Source organism: Camellia sinensis, chromosome 7, assembly GCF_055761805.1.
Source record: "Camellia sinensis isolate YWXY chromosome 7, ASM5576180v1, whole genome shotgun sequence".
Taxonomy (NCBI): domain Eukaryota; kingdom Viridiplantae; phylum Streptophyta; class Magnoliopsida; order Ericales; family Theaceae; genus Camellia; species Camellia sinensis.
In genome coordinates this window covers 108,322,672-108,328,076 of record NC_138967.1, presented here as the reverse complement: position 1 = coordinate 108,328,076, position 5,405 = coordinate 108,322,672, and the positions used below count along the sequence as shown (strand labels likewise).

The following is a 5,405-nucleotide window of genomic DNA, read 5'->3' as shown; positions in this document are numbered from 1 at the left end:
ATTAGGAACACATAGTCTTCCATGGAATTTCAACACCTGATCTTCAATTGTAAACCCCAGACATGGCTTTGTTTCAAACTCATCACACACTTTCTTGAGAAATTCATATCACTACAACAAAAAAAGATTTTTACGGCACGCAATGCATGCCGTAAAAACCCTTCTACGACGTGCAGCGTCATGTCATATTATGACTAGTCATGAAAAGTCATTCACTTTCAACGACATGCCATAGTATGCCGTTAAAAACTATTTAATAGCAGATTTTGTGCATCGTTGTTACTTTTTCTACGACTACTTTTGCATGTCGTTATTTGGTGGGACAAATAACAACGCTGATAGTACGCCGTAAAAACTATAATACAACAACTTGCTCAACCAACCGTGGATAAGTAGAACATACCATGTCGTTTGTGGAATGCTATGGAATATTTCATATAATGGCCTAATTTGCTTGCCATAGAATATGCATTATTTTATTTATTTATTTTTTATTTTTTTTAATTCAGCAGGTTCTATTTGACCAATTCTGTACGATCTAACAAATATTACAAACAAGCATTACAAAACATCAATCAATCACCAAAATATTGTTTGAAACATCAAAAAGAAACTATATTCATACATTATGAATATTCAACAATTGTCTATACATTCTAAACATCCAAAAACTAGCCTTAATTCAAAACCATCCAAAAAGAACTATCCTTAAGTTCTAATTGTCTAAAAAGTTCTATACCACCTAAAAACTATATCATATACAAGTTTCTAAAAAAAAGACACATTGACTTCAACATGATTAACCGATATTTTCCAACACCGAGGGCCAAGAGGCACATGATGTATCAATTGTTTAGAATCTGTTGATGCAATTGTGCCTCCTACAACCACCTCCTTTGTCCCATCCCAATTCAACAATCTACATTTGGCATTGTCCATGTTAGATCCACCATTCCCAGTTTCACTCTCATCATGCAACTATGAAGAGAGCAAACATAAAATAAGCTAATGAATTGAAGACAAAATTAAGGTAATTAATAATGCCATAGAAAATTTACCCATGTGAGTGAAGTGCAAACCTTGCTCATTTTGATTATATCCATAAGCTCATTTTGACTATCCAATGCATTAGAAGGCTCAACCTTTTTGATAACATATAACATTGTTGCAGCAGCCAATACAGAAGGAAGATAACACCTAAACCTTATATCTGCAAACAATACCCAATTTTTAACATTTCTCTACCTTATTTATAGCAATGGTGAATTGAGAGATATTTGATTTGCTTACCAGTGATGGCAACGAGAAGAAGGCGCTCACACCTTCATAGAAACTCCAAATGCAAATCTGTCTTAAAGCCAAACCTCCTCACAATGTGATCAACAAATGAAAGTGGGTTCACAGGATTCATCTTCCATTGAAGAGTAGATAGCACTAGAACATCCATTCTCTGGATTGTCTCGACTTCAAACACAAACTTTGATTCCTTCCCCCTAATCACAGTACAAAGAAATAAATCAGTGATAATAAAATGCCCAAAAACCATTCAGCTAGACATTTTCACAAACACCCACATTGTGTATTTAGCAATACAATATCACATATTTGGATGTCTAAGAGAAGGGGCACTTGGGTCTCTTCAACTTTGGTAGCTAAAGAGAGACAAACAACAACAACAAGTTGACTTATCCATGGCTTCTCTCTCTGAAATAAAAGGCTTGATATGAATTTATCGAAGTAATTAGCAGCAAAAATAGTGGTCAAAACAGTGAAACCATACTGAGCAATGACCTTTAAAATCCACTCAACAGATTCTCTCATTGTCACCATCAAAGACTCGTCTGAGTTCAAAACATTGGTTCTCTTTGGAAATTAAAGAAACAAGCTCATCATCATCCCAATCCCAGTCATGTTCCAAGAAAAGTATTACATGAGTTTAAAACATTACATAATCACAAGCTTGATTAATAGTGTCTTGAAATTTCCTTACCATTATTCCTATTTTCTGAGCTTATAAACACACAATGTAATGTTTTGTAAAGACAAAATAGTTAGCTATTTAAGATAAATAGCCATTCAAGCAAAAAAACACAAGTCACCTCAATAAAATATGTTGCAAGATTCAGCTGAACGTGGATTGGTTCAGCCACAGAGCGACAACCATAGAACCTTGCTGTTTGGTCATGGAGATGGTCATAAAACTGACCTCTAAACCCCGTCCAAGGGTTCTGATTTTTCCAAACCAAACTCCAGTGTATTTGCTCCAAATACGGGAAGTCCATCCCTCTAACAGAGCTAGACACAACAAAACTTTTGATTCTACTCTTTTGAGACTGTCCTTACATAAAGAACATGACTGAGACCGAGTACGCCTGAAAGAACAATTCAATTCTACATTAGTAGCCTTTAAAAATTTTAGGCATCGAAATCCAATTCTAAACATCCATGAAACTCAAAACAGACAAAAGGTGCTCGCCAATTTATAGTTATGGAATATGTACAGACCATGTAATCAAATATTGAAGCATAGTATAAGCCAAATGCAATCATAAAATCAAGTTAGAAAACCCCTCATGCAAAACGCGCACACACACACTAATATATATATATATATAATATCAATAATTGAAATATCCATCAAGCATCATATATTTCCCCTATCACTAAGCAATTATCTTCAAATGACAATATTGTCCAGCATCTTCCATGAAAACACAACCAAACAAGCTCCTCAGTCCACTCACCATAAAATTCTCTAATGCTAGCTTTCCTTTCATAAAAAACATGGTAGTCTTGCCGTCCTCATAAGCATGCAAGCACCCATCAACGTTATAGCCTTCCAAGTTAGTAAAACAAGAAATCTCTCCGAGTAAAAGAGAATTAGCATAAAAACACGAAATGCATGAAAAGTGAAATTATAAATAAGGATTCTAGGCAATCCAGGGGCACCCGTAAGGTGACAATCAGTCCATTGAACAAGAAAAAGAAAAATGTGAGAACACGAACTATATGATAATCTCATCTGAAGGCAAGCACCGTCATATTCCTGTGGATAATTAGAAGCCTTGTATCTTAAGAGAAAATAGTAAAGTCAAATAAAGAAAAAGCAAACTAAGATCTAAGAATAATATTCACATTGCTCGCTTTTGAGCAAATTATCTAGGTAATTTGAGAAGTGTGGTTCAATCTAATTTAATCACACTAGAAGCCAATGAATACAAGAGAAGAAACTAATTGGGGTACTGGGAATGACCAATCAAATATGAATACAAAATGCATTAGTTTAAAAAAAAAAAAAAAAAAAAAAAAAAAAAAAAAAAAAAAAAAAAAACTACAAGAGGGGGAAGGACCAATTTAATCCTGCTTTTTAAATCCTATTTTATGATTCAATCCAACAAAAAAACATGTCACACACTAACAATTTGGAAATATATTCCAAATTAACAAATAAAAATGTGAAGTTGCCTAATTTGGAGTAGTAAGCAATCCATGAAATATCCAGCAATTACAAAAAATATAAACGCATACGTCACACACATAAATCAATTTATATAAATTTTTTGGTAAGAGTGTAAAGTAAAGGCACACATATTACATAAATCTGACTGCCAATGAAATCAAAATCTTCTAAACCTATTTTAATGATTCAATTCAACAAAAACAGTTGATACACTACCAGTCTACCGGTTTGAAAAAACTTTATGAACTAACATTTAGTAAGGCAAAGTTTCCTAATTTGGAGCGAATTGTTTCAATCTATATATAAATAAATATACATATAAAATGTTTTGGTAAGAATATATAGGCACGCATTAGATTTTTCAATTGAGGATAACCCAAAACTTTTTTTAGCCTTAAAATGTCAATTCTCATCAGAAAGAAAAGAAACAGATTAACAAAGATATGCAGAAAATGATCATCAAGAAACAAATGCATAATTGAGAATAATACACTATATAAGTACTAGCATATGCCCGTGCCCTTGCAATTAATAATGAGTTTAAAATATAAATCAAAATTGGAGAGGGATGTATTCAATTATTTTTATTTTATTTTATTTTTTCAAAGAGTAAGGAGTGAATTCATTGCAAAAGACAAAAACAGCCATTAGTCAAGTTTGAAGGAGCGATCGAAAAAAATATTGAAATTACCGAAGGGAGCCAAAGGAGGAACAGTGTCGTATTCAACCTAAAAATGCTAACCTAACATAGCAAAATACAAAAATAGACACAACCATGCGCAAAAAACAAAAATAGCCATCAGTCGAGTTCGAAGGAGGAGAGATATACAACATAATCAACAACATCGACTAGAAATTAGCTTGCAAGTTCGAAGGGAGCAGCATCAGTACAACAGCGACCAAATACAAATCTTACCCCTTGCGAGTTGTAAATTGAAATCCGAAGGGTTGTAAGGGATATAAGGGAATGAGGAGGAGTGTGAGTGAGAAGAACAAATAGTGGGTTTTTCCAGGTAGCGTTTTTTTGGTTCTGTTCAAGAAAAACAGAGAGTGAGAGGGAGATAGAGAGGGATTTTTTGGTTCTGTTCAAGATGAAGATGAAGACCTAAAAGAAGAAGGGCTGTTCAGAGAGAGATTGAAACCTTCCTTTGATTTCAGATTCACAGCCAAAGACGAGATGAGATGATCCTAGTAGCCCTCAGCAATTCATTCGGCCTTCATCATGAGAGAGAGAGAGAGAGAGAGAGAGAGAGAAACCCTATGTTCCTTTTCTGATTCGACGAATTAGAAGGCAAAGAGTTATTTTGTAAAAGCTCAAAATTTTAACATTTTTCTTTTGGGTGATTAGCGCTCAAATTTTTATTTTGGCGCCTATTTTTATTTTAGTCATACTATTCACAATAGAAATTGTGTGTCGTGAAAAATAAAATATTTTTAACGGCTAGCATATGTGCGTCATGGAAAGTATACTTTTTAACGGCGGACTTTTTGTGCGCCGTATAAAGTATAATATTTTTAATGGCTGGCTTTTATAGCGCCTTGAAATGTTCAATATTTTTAATGACTGGTATACGCATGTCATGTATAGTTGATGTATTAACAGCATGCCATATGCACGTCGTAGAAAGTTTTAATATTTACGGCTAACCTTGCAAACCCTAAGAAAATCATCATTATTAGCATTCACAGCCTAGGCAATAAACACACTGTGGTTAGGAAATTATTTACGACATGCAAAAAAAGCAAGTCATAAAAGTGAGAAAACACGGCTTGCATTTACTGTATGTCGTTAATGTGGAGCCGTAAAAACTCAATTTTGTTGTAGTTCTCTTTGCTTCTGCTTGATCTTTTCTATAATTGTCGGTTATGAAGACATTGCGGTTAATAAACTGTCTTGCTTATGATGTACTATTTCTATTTCCAATCTTTCCAATTCTAACAAAAG

The 5,405-nt window shown here is 33.9% G+C and overlaps 1 long non-coding RNA gene across 1 annotated transcript; it reads right to left on the bottom strand.

Moving 5' to 3' along the window:
• Positions 1–567: 567 nt before the first annotated feature.
• Positions 568–4,728, bottom strand: LOC145795245 (uncharacterized). The gene is made up of 3 exons (XR_014335841.1): positions 2,745–4,728; positions 1,080–1,493; positions 568–919 (listed from the first exon to the last, which is right to left on the bottom strand). It is a non-coding gene; the product is annotated as an uncharacterized LOC145795245 (long non-coding RNA).
• Positions 4,729–5,405: the final 677 nt, after the last annotated feature.